This window comes from Amblyomma mixtum, chromosome 6, assembly GCF_055824585.1.
Source record: "Amblyomma mixtum isolate Tamu chromosome 6, ASM5582458v1, whole genome shotgun sequence".
NCBI lineage: Eukaryota > Metazoa > Arthropoda > Arachnida > Ixodida > Ixodidae > Amblyomma > Amblyomma mixtum.
Genome location: NC_143017.1, coordinates 118,718,126 through 118,731,883, shown reverse-complemented (window position 1 = coordinate 118,731,883; position 13,758 = coordinate 118,718,126). Strand labels below are relative to the sequence as shown.

Here is a 13,758-nt window from a genome sequence, read left to right as displayed (position 1 = left end):
GAATTTGTATAGAATTTGGGTACAGTGTTTCAATAACTAATTGGCCACCGCATTGTTATAGGAACATGGCTAACATCCTTTAAAAGAAATACTGTAACAACTTTCTTTTGAAACTAGTTATATGAATTTTACGTAAATCCATTGGAATGCATTTATTTCATTGCAATGTGATGCTTTTGACACTGTATAAGATCTGAGTAATGAGTTCCAATAACTAATTGGCCACCACATTCCTATAGAAGCCCAGCATGTACAATGTAACATAAATGATGTAACCACTGATTGCTGTAAGCATGCAAGAAATCATACAGAGCAACAGCACACGACATACAATCAACTAACTTTATTTCACTTAGGAACTTTTACAGCAGCTTATGGAATTGAACGTTTGCAGCTCCTGGCGAGCCTTAGTAATTAGTAGCATTTATGATGAAACTGATAGGAGACATGGCACACGAACAGTACGAGCACATTTTATTTTGAGACAATCAAGTAATTTTAGATTCATTTTCTGCGCCACATGTGCAACGAAGAACACACCTCAAAGAGAGTATGTTTTCACGAAAAAACAGTGGAGTAGCGACTCAAACAAATACTGCCTATCCTTCTACCTTCAACAGCTCTGAGTATATGTCTGCCTTAATTTTATTCACTTATGCCCTACATAAGGTACACAATGCTAGTCGGAGCCACAGCAAAAGGCTAGCTGCATGTTCATTCTGTGAGAATTAAAAGTTAGAAAGCACTGTATACCTTATGTAGTATTCTGAAAGGATATCATTTACAGCTGTCCCAAGGATTGCGTGCACAGCAGAGTGAACATGATGGAGTCACAATTGTTTTGAAGAGGACACGTGAGATCTACTTTCCAGAATTAAACTGCCTCTTGTTAAAACAGTACACGCACCTAATTTTGGTGGCATGCTTTCTTCTCCACAGTAATGTGGAAGACACTACTACGCATGGATCACCGGGTGGTATTCAGCTGCAAACTATAAATAATTTATAATTGAATTTTTCTCTCATGCTGTTACGGTTTCAACATCCGAACAACGACTGTAACGTTAACGTGCCCTTATAGGTCACATGAGGCATGAAAAAACAGCAAATTGCTGCTTATTCATTTGTTGTCATTCCGGCTGTTGAGACTGCTTGGCTTTAGCATTGTAGCAAATTAAAAGGACAAAGCAGTGATTATATCAGTTTCTTCATGTCTCCTAGACCTGTAAGCACACTTTGATGTCACAGTGATCGTTCGGCTGTTGAAACCGAAACAGCATGAGAAAGAAATTGAACTGTAAATTATTTAGCGGGCATACTAGAATACCACATAATAATCCATGCCTTACGAATCATTACAAAGCAGAAAACATGCACCCAAAAGTTAGGTGTCTGTGCTCCTTTGAGCAGGAATAAATTCTTAATTCAAGCAAGACGCGAAGTACAAGAATGACAAAACAAAGTACATTATTCATTTCTACTCTACATGACTAAAAATCATCCCATGAGGATGCAAATTTCAAGGAGTACTTTATGTCTGATACTGAGCAATAATGAATCAGATAGCCATCCTGCATATTACCGTTTGCTACAAGGACGCGCCTTTGTTGGCATTTTAATTCAGACTGGTTTGCACTACTCGCTATTAACCACAAAAAAGCTGTACATCAAATCTCTGACTGTGCCAACAAAAGAACTGGTTTCTTTCATTACATATATGTAACTTGTGTTTTCCTACATTGCTTCACATGTACAGTCAGGCCGGAATGAAACGCGAACACGCATATGTCATACATTTCTGCTTTGCAGCGAGATATTTCTTTACAACCTATTTTCGATTATGCATTTCAGTAGGCCCTTTGCCCAGGCACATGAATCAGGCTAGCTGTACACTTCAGCTGAAAGTAGGCAGGTAAAATATCTTCTTTTCTTGACATGCTCTGTTCGCGTTTCATTCCGGCCTGACTGTACAAATTGATCCAACCATAGGGAATACAGGGCGGCCAGAATAGGATGCTTGACAGTTGGCTGCTCAATAATCCTTGTTAGGTGACAACATAAGCTGTGAATGTCATCTGTTACAGCCCCCTTTCTTCACTCAACTGCTGCTGTCCACAGGCAACTAATACTGTACCTATGCATATGCTTTCCTGAGCTGAGTTTAAGTGTTGCCTGGATTCACAATGGTCAGCTTGCCCAACAATCTAAGAGACCATCATAAGCAGGCTGCAAAATTCACTGCTAAAGAAAGCTATGATATGCTGCAGTAATCAAGTGAACTGAACAAAAAGAAAAATGAGAAGAAAAGCTGTATTCGGTTTAGAGGAGAAACAAAACAAATATTTCGAAAACCAATCTATTTCATTCCTTTGTAGTAAATAGTAAGGAGGATAAATGTGCTGGGATATTAACAACCAACTGAAAGCACACATTTAAAATATGCAAATGCTTGATACAAGATCTGACTTCCTAACTATGCTGGTATAGACATATTTAGCTTAGAATTCATATCTTTTAATTGAGTGCATTATTCTGAAAATAAAAATTGGTCAAAAGGAGGCACTGTTGGTTCATATCGGCACTTCCATCTATTCTTTGGATGTGATCTTCATTGTGCATATCCCACAGTACAATAATTCAATTGCATAGATACCAGCATTTCCATTCATAAACTGTGCTGATCACTTGCAGTAAGCCAATGATGTGACATGGCCGGTAGATTATTAGGTGCATCATTGTTGTCTGTGCAGAGACGAGGAGGTGTCAGGTAGGCACCACCCATGCTTGCCAGTCTGAAGTACCCAGATGTCTGCGTATAGGCCAAAGAAAAAAAAATCAGTCAGTGAGACCTAGCACACAACTGCTTTCACACTAATGCAAACAAAAGCATCAATCAGATCAGAATCTACAAGCAGTAGTACTCTAGTGATCTAGCTTTGAAGAGTACTAACAGCACAATACAGAAAGTATATGATTTCAAAATAAATGGCATGTACACTTCGAAAAGAACTATAAACACCACCCAGCTGTGACTGATACTGCTGCCAGACTAGAACATTTCATAAGAATGAATAACCATTACATTAGCCTGTAACAGTATTCATCTAATACATATTTATTGCCACTATAATGCAGTGACAATCACAATCACTTTTTTTAGAGAACTAATTCACCTGTCTTCTGTGTTTTACAAGTGACTGATTAATTGCAGTAAGTAAATTAGGTGCAGTGAAAACTGAGAACAGCTGTAACTCAACCTCAGTAGCTCACAGGCAGCACAAAGCGTCTACATCTGAGTCTCTGGGAATGGCTACTCAAACACAGTAATTGCACTCACTAAACATCTGACAAGATGGTGATGCCGACGACCCCCTCGTTAAGCAAAGGGATGGATTCTGATCCTGCTGCATTTAGAAAACTTTTCACTTCCCTGCTCCACTAATGCTGGATTGACACTGCTGAAATAGTTGTAGAAAGATATTAAGTGCGTTAACAATGTCACATAACTATTTTAAACTGCTAGCCAGTATAATCCATTGCATCCATATAAATGACTCCATTCAGTTACATAAATTAAAAACACGATATCTCTAGCACTCTGGTAGCGAGATCAATAAAGCTATATTCCAGTTGCTGCAGAAAAGCAGTGAGATTACAGCCAGGCAAATGAATCAGCACCAATACCACAGACATAACAAAACACAATATAAAATAATAAGCTTTTTACGGCATGACACTACGGTGCAAGTGGGAACATCTCGGCCAAATCCAAGTCTCAGTACTTCTCTCTTTGATAAACTCTGGAGAAACCGCATGCGTCACCATAAATTCCTTCGAAATAAAATTATTTCAAAGCATAGTCGAAAACATCATGCGCAGTTTGCGATGGTACAGCCGTAACTGTGCAATTCACCAGTACGAAGTATGCTTGAAATGCCAAAAAAAAAAACCAAAGTCAGTGCCCACAAACACTCTCTATGAGCGAATAACGCCGGAAAGAGATTACCAAAAGTTATTTTCGCGGCGAAACTCATCCGCAACATTCCTCTTGCATTTGACGTGCGCAACTCTAGTCGGTTGTAGCTACATCGTCATTCCACTTCTAGGCACTGAACGGCCTGAGTACTGTGAGCATTTGTAACGTGGACTCGGCAGACCATGTTTTGTTCAGCTTGGAATTATACCCTGTACACACGCACACATACAAGCACGAAAAAACTAAACGCCGGGAACTACTGCCACTGAGAAGCATACGTCGTTCCAACACAGTGCTTTCCGCTCGTTGGTCCCAATCATCGCAATAATGAGCACAACGATATCATGAGAGTAAAAACATGCAACTGTACTCCATGTCACAACTTCGTCGCTGCGGAGAGGAAGTTATAGGCGCGAAGCGACGGTTTCCGTGGCTGTGTGACAGGTTCGCGGTCACGTGCAAACAGCGCACTTGCGGAAGCCGTTGCATCGAACTCAAACTTCTACTGCACTCCGAAGAAGTTGTCAGACAACACCCAGCAGATTTTACAGCACTTCACGCACCCCAGTACAACATTTTGGCAGATAATTTCAAGAACTGTACTCACATTCGTAAGCAATCACACAAGGTCGTTCGTTCTTCCACGTTGATGCCGGCATTGTCACGGCGTGGTGCAGGGCGCAATACGACGTCCAATATCTTGAGAAGAACTTCAGGTGCTTCAGAAGGTCTTTCGAAGCGCGCAGGTCACGCACTAGTTTTGTAGCACATTCGAAAACCACAGCACGAAAACACCACACAAGGCGCAACAGCAACAAAAAAAAACTACGCCCGAAACGCCACCCGGCCGGCCGGCAACAAAAGGAAAATGGCGCCGCTGCTGACGACTTTGGGATTGGACTGGATTGGCTTCGGTGTGACTTTTTTTTATTTTTTGCCGCTGCTCGTGGTCGGAGTTTCGGTTTCTGTTTCCTTGGGAGAGCCGGTAACTCTGTGGTGCGAAATTCATTCTGTGTGGCAGGACTCATAATTAGAAGTGATGGCATTTCTACCAACGTGGTTCTAGACGCATCTCCCTCCCTTGAGAAGGCAACGCCTGGTTCAGCGTCCTTGAGTCGAGGATCGACTATTAGACTGCGCGGTAGGCGTCCGCATGAAGCGCGCGCACATCTGCTCGGACTAGAAAAGCCAGCATTGCACGTAACATATAGTTAATATGCACCTAACGACTAAATACTCAAGGTGGGGCCATGCCAGCATGGTAAAGGAATTTTCGTCACACAGTGAAGTTGAATTGTAGGCCTGATAGCTGGTCTGTTGCAAAATGTGGGAAGCGCTTAAAACCAACGATATTTATTAATTTATGTCTACAGATACTAGCGAAGATAAAAAAAAAAGCACGTTAGGAACATAATCTTAATAATGGGCCTGTTTACTGTAGCGGCTGCCCGTCTCAACTACAGGTTTACTCTTTTGCAAAACTCGCGAAGTCAGCCTCTCTTTACAGCGGAAGGGGTCTTTACCATTGAGGTCATTTTTTTTAAGAGGGGGGGGGGGGTGGCAGAAATCGGGTGCAGCGCTGGAGAAATATATTGTCCGAAAAATGTCGCGCGCCTCTTGTGCACGCTTCTGCCTTGTGTTGTTGCGGCGATAAAGGAATTAGGCGCAACTCTGTCAAGCCGTCAAATGAACCGTCACCACGCTGCAGTCGCGACGGAACGGTGAAACGCAGCTTTGCCAGGCCTCAGTGCTGCACCCAACTCCCGACCCTCGCGAGCCGCAACGCCATGGTAAAAGTGTTTTTGCGATGCTGGAAAGGTGACTTACGAAGTTTTGGAGAGGTTCTGCTAATACTGCACCGAATTACTGTCGCACAGTGCGTCGTGTGCTTGGTCGGCAAACATTGCTCGTGGTAGAGCACGTGCGCAGCGTTTATGCTATAGACAGGACGCTACGGGAAGAAGGCCCATTTTTTCGCCAAAAAAAAGGAAACAACTGGTGCAGACACAAATCAACAAGAACTCGAAAAAAGGCGAATGCAATGACAACGATGTACAAGGCTACTCCTATTCATGCTCATTAGTCAGTAGTGAGAGCTGATCGTATTTTGTCTTTCAATGAGGAAAAAAATATTCGTTACAGGTATTTGTACGCTTTGTTGATCCAGTTTCTGGAGATTTCGAGTGATCGTAACGGCGGTGAGGTTGTTTTTTTACTCAAGAAAGCAAACGAATACATTGCCGCTGTGTTCTGCCAAATTTTTCTTGAGATCGGTCGTCGATTCAGAGGTGCTGCCGCTGTGTTCTGCCAAATTTTTCTTGAGATCGGTCGTCGATTCAGAGGTGCCTTTCGAAAATTTAATGTTATATGCTTGCGTTGAATTATTTCTAGCTTGCTGATGTGCAGTTTGATTTAAAGTTTTACCGCCTTTTAGAGCGAATTGATATAGTGAAAACTGCGAACAATATCTATAAAATTTGGCTTAAGAAGTCTTACGAAGAGAATGCAACAGATTCTGTTTTGACTGCGAAAGGAACGAATTCATTTAGCGAAGGCACGAAACAAGCTCTAAAAAATTTGACTCATTTTGAAGCGATACCAAGCCATTTCTATAGAAGTTATTTTGACTGCCAACGAAGCGAGTTCATATAGCGAAGGCACAAAACAAGCTCTGTAAAATTGGACTCATTATAAAGTCTTACGGAGGAAATTCTATTTAATTTGTTTTGACTGCGAAAGGAGCGAGTTCATATAGCGAAGGCACAAAACAAGATCTATAAAATTCGACTCATTATAAAGTCTTACGGAGGAAATTCTATTTAATTTGTTTTGACTGCGAAAGGAGCGAGTTCATATAGCGAAGGCACAAAACAAGATCTATAAAATTCGACTCATTATAAAGTCTTACGGAGGAAATTCTATTGAATTTGTTTTGAACGCGAACGGTGCGACTTCATATAGTGAAGGCACGAAAGAAGTTCTATAAAATTTGGCTCATTATGATGTCTTACTGAGGAAATTCTATTGAATTTGTTTTGACTGTGAACGGAGCGAGTTCATATAGCGAAGGCACAAAACACGATCTATAAAATTCGACTCATTATAAAGTCTTACGGAGGAAATTCTATTGAATTTGTTTTGACTGCGAACGGAGCGAGTTCATATAGTGAGGGCACGAAAGAAATACTATAAAATTTGACTCATTATGAACTCTTATAGAACCAATTCTAAAGAATCTCTGTTGACTGCATACAGAGCAAAATCTTATAGTTAGGTCTCGTTAAAGAGTAAATAGACTACTTAATGAGCTGACTCGATAGACAGCGAGTTTCTATAGAGATCCTTTAGAATCATTAGGCTCTCCATACATGTTCAAAAGAAACTCGACATCCATTTTTGTAAGGGTATCCTGTCTTCTTCATTTGTGCCTTTTCTATTAGCACAGTCCTCCACACCCCATATTGGTTTTCTTTTTTTCCTTTTTTACTTGTGAGTACTTTGCCAATACAGGCATGATTTTTTAAAGCAGGAATTATCTGATACAGGGGGGGGGGGGGGGGGTATGTCCTGTTGACCTCGTTGTGGGCTGATCTCCAGCATGCATAACGCATGACATTTGCACCGTGGACCCTAATACTACAAGGTCAGGTTAAAATGCTGATTCCCTTTCACAGGCGTTCCTGCAGAGACCCATTTCATGCAATCTTCTCGCCTAGCTCTCTGTGCTTCATAGAAACCTAAGTGTTGCAAAGCGTGACTTACGACTTCTTTTTCTGAACAGCTTCGATGCGGTGAAGTCTATCGCCTTCTTTGCCTTGGTAGCATCGCGCGTTGATTGGACGACAATTGCGGGGCGTCGGCTAAGCGTGGACAGTGCTCTCCTCGAGTGGCCGGAATTACGCCCCACGTCCTCCCTCCCGCGGTCCTTATCCGGCGTGCCCGGTGCGGTGGCTTCAAGATCCTTGCCCATAGAGGCGCTGCCAGATATCTTCCCGCTCGCTTCCTTGGCACCACGTGGCCTCTCCGAATGGTTCACGACGCTTGTCTCGGCTGTCTCGTCGCTCCGATGGTCGACTCCGAGTTGTCCTTCCGGATCATCCTCGGACTCCGTTTGTTCTTCGCTTTGCTTTGGAAGGGCGACGCGTACAACGCTGAGCTGGCGGCATTTTCCACTCAGGCTTCCACAACATTGCGGGTTCGGATAGGCGCTCCTCAATGCGGACGTTTCGGACCTCGTTGTTGTTGGTTTTGTCCAAGCAGATGGCGTCGACGACCAGGAAGAACTGCGTTCGCTCGTTGAGGTATTTGCCGCCTTCTGACTAGGCTTGCGGGTCTTCTTCTGCGTCGGCAAATCGGAGGATTCGAGCGCTACATCAAGACCGCGCTTGCCTGGTAGTTTTCTCGGCGCGTCTAACTCAAGCCTCGGGGCGTGGACGCGTACGAGTTCCTCGCAGCTGCCAAGTGCCTGAAGACCACGCACCAGCTGCCTAGACAGCTTGGTTTTGCAGGGCTGGCGGACACGTCGGACCTTGCGAGCGGCTTCCATCATGGGATCTTCTTCTTCGTCGTCGTCTTTCGCGATTGGTGGGGCATTAGCCTGGCCAATGGAGCGAACTAACTCGGTCGTAAACAAGACACGCGAATGTCATAAAAGAGAAGAAATTCAAAATGCAGACTGTAAAGTACCGCAAATCAAATCGGCCACCGTTTCATGTTTCTTGTTCGGTTTATTTTTCATCTGTCTAATTTCAATCTTACCTTTGATCTGTTTCTTGCGATGCCAGACTAGCACAACTCAGTCGCGCCTTTTTATGTTCTTCTCTATTAATCGGTGTTTTCTTGCTGATTCTTCCTTTTTAATATTGTGTTTGAGAATATTCCGCACGCAAAAAAAAAAAAAAACGCGAACCGAGTTGACGCGACCGTATCGCTCCAGAAAGCAAAATAAGTCTTCCTCATATGTCACATAGTACAAAGTGAAGAAGCCGAAAACCAGGCAAAAAATTATCTCCATTTATAGTCTCTAAATGTATCAAAGATGCCTTGGGCCCCGGTTTCAAGTTGTCAAAAATGGCTAGCGGTAACTTGCTCCTAGAGATGCGTGACAAATTTCAAGAATCTAAACTTCCAACCATTGTGCCATTTTGGGGCATTCGCGTCTCCCATTACGCCCAGAGCCCGCGGTGCAATCTCCGAAATTGATTTTCTGCATCTCACCGAGGAGGAAATGTAGAATGGTCTGTTGCGGCCAAAGTTGCATGGACAGGATCGGATCAGGAACGGGGCGACAGAAGACGGAGTAGCGAGAGCCTGAAGGTGTTGAAGAAGGCTGTATAGTTTGTTTTACATATTTACAGCATATTAATTGCCAAAGGCTGCCAGTTAGTCATACAAACAGTGCTGAAAATATAAATGTTGGTGAGTACACATATAATACCCATATGAGGTTTCCTTTTGATGTCAGCTGTACGTCTCAGAGCGGGCTTATGGAAAGTGAATAAAAGAAAAAAATACAAGTACAACCGTATATATAGTATACATTTTTTCCCTCAAATCACAAAATAGTACTCTGTACCATATTAACATGCGTAATAAACTTGATCGCATATTGAATGCATCCTCGACTTTGGCTGTAAAAAAGTATGATTTTTTTTCCTTTGCGTTACAAACGCCCTCCTTTCCTTTCGTGCGTAGTCTGCTGATGATGACAGTGAATCCAAGCAGGCGCCCCTTTTTTAAACGCCGAAACAACTACGCAATCTACAAAGCGCTGCTTCTCGAATGTCAAAAGCACATACCTCATCTATACGGGTGTGTGCTGCAGGTGAAGGTCAGAACAAGGTGTTTTGTTGGCATTTCTTTATTATATCCTTCCTTATTTTGATTCTTTGGACCTTGCTCATATTTTGTTAGGCGAACCCTGTTATGATCGGGGAGCGACCTCAAGCTCGAGTGGATTTCCACGCGAACTCTCCGGTCGACTGACGTAAGTCTTCTTGTTCTTATTCTTCTGATTGTTCTTCTTGCTGCTATTCTTCTTGTTCTTCCTGCGATCTTTGGTCTGCGAGACGGCCCCGCTAACCGCATAAGCCACGAAGGCTCGTTGGTTCAAGCTGAATCAAGGTGGACCTAGTGCACTTCGTTGTGGTCTTTGACTTAATGAAGTGTTTTAGAGATATGTACTGAAGTGTACTTGAGTAATTGTAGGTATTGTAATTAGGAATAACGGAACTGTGTGAAATTGAAAGCTGTCACGTTCTACTCGTAAAGGCGAGGCTTCCCCCGTAACCGGGGAGAAAGGGGGGGGGGGGGGGCACGTAAACAATGAAATAAAGTTGTACAATGCTTAGTGCTGCTTTGTTGTTCATGATTAGTGCAAAGTTTGCCGTGGAGAGCAGCCTCTGACCATACACACAATCGACGAATTGGCTGCGTTTGTTCTCGGCTCGCGTGCGGCTTTTTCCGCCTTTCACGAGGCTGGTCGGGCTATCGTACAGAGAACATATAACACCAACGAAGGCTGTTAGCGCCGTTCACTGTGGCTTAAAAGCTGGTACGGGAACATCCCGAGTGTCCTGAGCTGTAGTCAGCTGTGCAAGTAGTCACAGGCGGCCAGACTTGTATGCGAGGACTTTAAATTTCGTGCCGCGAGCTGATTTCTGATGGTTTAAATGCGGGGCCTGCTATTTAGCTCGCAGATCCCGCGCTGTGGTTCAACAGTGTATAGTTACCACGTATGGCTTGCTCTAGGCGACTGTTTGGCACCCATTCCGAGAGTCCCTCCTCTAGCAAGCCGGAGAGAAGCGAAGCAGAGCACATTGGAAAAAATCGAGGGTCTCCTGCTGGTACCTGACTTCATTCCTAGCACCTCCTGCTGTTCACGCGAATGATCTGACGGTCGAGCAATGTTCTGGTGGATTTTCACATCAAAGGAGGTATATCGTCGGTGCTATGTAAAATATCGCCCGCTAGAGTCGAGAACGGAGTGCTTGATTCGCACGCGCTCGGAGAAGAAAATGCGGCTGGCAGAGAACATCATCAACGCCACCATCATCATCATCGGCCTGATTATGTCCAGTGTAGGAAAAAGGCCTCTGGCCTACAGTTAATTCTGTCCTGAAACTTCCTAACACCATCTGTCCACCTGAGCCTTCCCGCCGCTGCTACATTCAAGGTGCACATTAAATGAGCATGAAGATTTTTGAAATGCATGGTGACGAATATGGCAATAAACATCTTAGAATCCCCCCCCCCCCCGTAACCCCTTGGGGATTTAGGACAATTAATATATCTAGTTTTCTTTCTAGATATAATTACGTTAGCGGCGTCAAATCAAGACTGCACCGCATAGACAGGATAAAATTAGCTCTGTCCCTGTGTACAACCCACTCATGTCAGAGCAACTGCGTACGTTCGTCCTTGCTGATACCGGAAGTGTACATTCGTTAGGCGGGAGACTCAATTAAAAAATAAAATTGACCATCCCACACTGCCTACCGACAGCAGGCAAGTGTTGTGTGAGGTTTTGAAAATAACAAAAACAAAATGCCTTTGCACCTGCAATGAAGAATGAAATGTGAATTCTTATTTATTTATTCACACTGTTAGCGAACGCCAAGGCTGAAGTTGCCGTTATATACGGTATTGTGCGTTTTTATCGGGAATATTTTCAAAACTTTTCCCGCCTCAACCGCTAGGTCGCTTGCGGTGAAACTGCACACAAATCTTGCGTATTATGGTAACTTTTGTGTCGCAGCAAGTTTTACAACGGTACTTATACCCGTGCCACACGCGCACAAGAAATGGCAGTAAATGCTTAAGGCCTCAAGTTTGTTAATGCCATTATTTACGGAGTTGGTGCTACACGTCCACATTTATCGAAAGTGACAATGACGATAACGCTTGCAAGGTAGTCAAAAGTTTCATCTGAATATAAACATTCCTAATGACCACAATATATCGGGATGTTGTTCAAATGCAATGTAAAAACGATTTTTCAGAAAATACGGCTGTTCCTGCTTTACAAATCGAAAAAGTAGCCATAAACTCGCATGTCAGCACATAAGCCGAGAGTACCCGTCTATAAGGCTGGTTAAAATGGCGCTCTTCGCATCGAAAATGAGGTATAGATGCCTCATCTGACTGAAAGTAAAAAATTAACCATTTCATACTCAATAGGAAGTTGTTACTAACAAAGCTGCATGCTTTTCTGCGTGTGGAATGCGAACGAGAGTACGCATTGCGCGGGCGAATGAGTTGTGGCGAACTCAGTAGGTCGCGAATGGCAGTAAGTCTAATGCCATTAAATTTATATGTGTGGCACCGCACGAATGCCATTAAAACTTAAGGCAGTAAGCACTTAATGCCATTAAATCTGTCCGTGTGGCACGGGTATTACTTAGTTGAGCCGCGCATGATGCGAAAACGTAGTCGTCTGCGCAGAGATCGGTGAACCAAAACCCACAAACGCAGTTTTTTCGCTGAAGGGCGACAGTGGCGCCATCTCTTTTCTGCAGTTTAAAGCGTCACGACCGCCGAGGTGAGCGTTGCAAACAATATCCTTTGAATGGTAAAGACTCGTTAAATCAGTTGTTATGATATTTTTTTCTGCACAGTTAGCCGAAAATGTTGGAAGCGCTACAGTTGAAACGGACGCAAATGCCGAAACGGCATATTCAAAGGGTCCGCGCATCTTGCAACGTTCGCCTCGGCGCCTTGTCGTGACGCTTTCCACTGCAGGAAACAGATAACGCCACTGTCGCCCTTCAGCGAAAAAACTGCGTTTGCGGGTTTTGGTTCACCGATCTCTGCGCAGACAATTACGTTTTCGCATCATGCACTGCTCAACTAAGTAAGTACCGTTGTAAAACTTACTATGATACAATAGTTACCATAATACGCAAGCGCTGTGTGCAGTTTCACCGCAAACGAGCTAGCGGTTGAGGCGGTAAAAATTTTGAAAATATTCACGGTAAAAACACACAATACTGTATATCTAAAAAAATACAAACAATAATAAGCGACACTGCAGCTGTGCATAAGCTTTTCGCATGGTTAAACAGTGCGTTGCATACCAATAAGAACAAAAAGACACTATCAAAATGCGAAAAACCTTATTCACACCTGCCAAAAATATCAAGATTGCGAACGTCACCGTAGTACTCAAAATACTGGTTGAAGTAATTGAAAACAATTTAAAACGGATGGAGTAACAGCAACCGACACAGAAAACCAAAATAGCAATATGTGAAATGATGAGAAAATAAAATTCTAATAATTTGCAAATCTTTTATAAGAGCCTTTTGAAAAGCTTGTATATCAGCACACCCTACGGTATACTTTGTTGAGGTTTATGGTTTATAATTGTCTAACGTCCCAAAGCGACTCCGGCTATGAGGGACACCGTAGTGAAGGGCTCCGGAAATTTCGACCACCTGGGGTTCTCTAACGTGCACTGACACCGCACAGTACACGGGCCTCTAGAATTTCGTCTCCCTCGAAATTCGACCACCGCGGTCGGGATTGGTGTTCCATGCCTCGAACCAAAAATAAGTCTTTGAAAGATTCTGTTTTAAAATTCAGTGGTGTTATGTGCTTCAAATGTTTCGTTCTGGTGGTAGAAGGACCCTTAATGTAATGTATCTTTGTAAATCGACCTTATAATCACCGTTCAAAACATGAAAAAAGAACTGAAGACTATTAAGTTGCCTTTTCCGCTTCAGCGTCATGAATCGAGCTTTACTTCTAAGTTAGTCAGTGACTTAGTTCTCGCATACTTGTTG

The 13,758-nt window shown here is 43.2% G+C and overlaps 1 protein-coding gene and 1 long non-coding RNA gene across 2 annotated transcripts in view; both read right to left on the bottom strand.

Annotated features, from left to right (window-relative positions):
• The window catches only part of LOC149340187 (uncharacterized), a 48,702-nt gene that overhangs the window by 12,981 nt on the left and 21,963 nt on the right, over positions 1-13,758 (bottom strand). The gene's annotated exons all lie outside the window — the stretch shown is intronic.
• On the bottom strand, positions 329-4,993 carry LOC149340189 (uncharacterized). Its single transcript, XR_016283589.1, has 2 exons — positions 4,584-4,993; positions 329-2,809 (listed from the first exon to the last, which is right to left on the bottom strand). It is a non-coding gene; the product is annotated as an uncharacterized LOC149340189 (long non-coding RNA).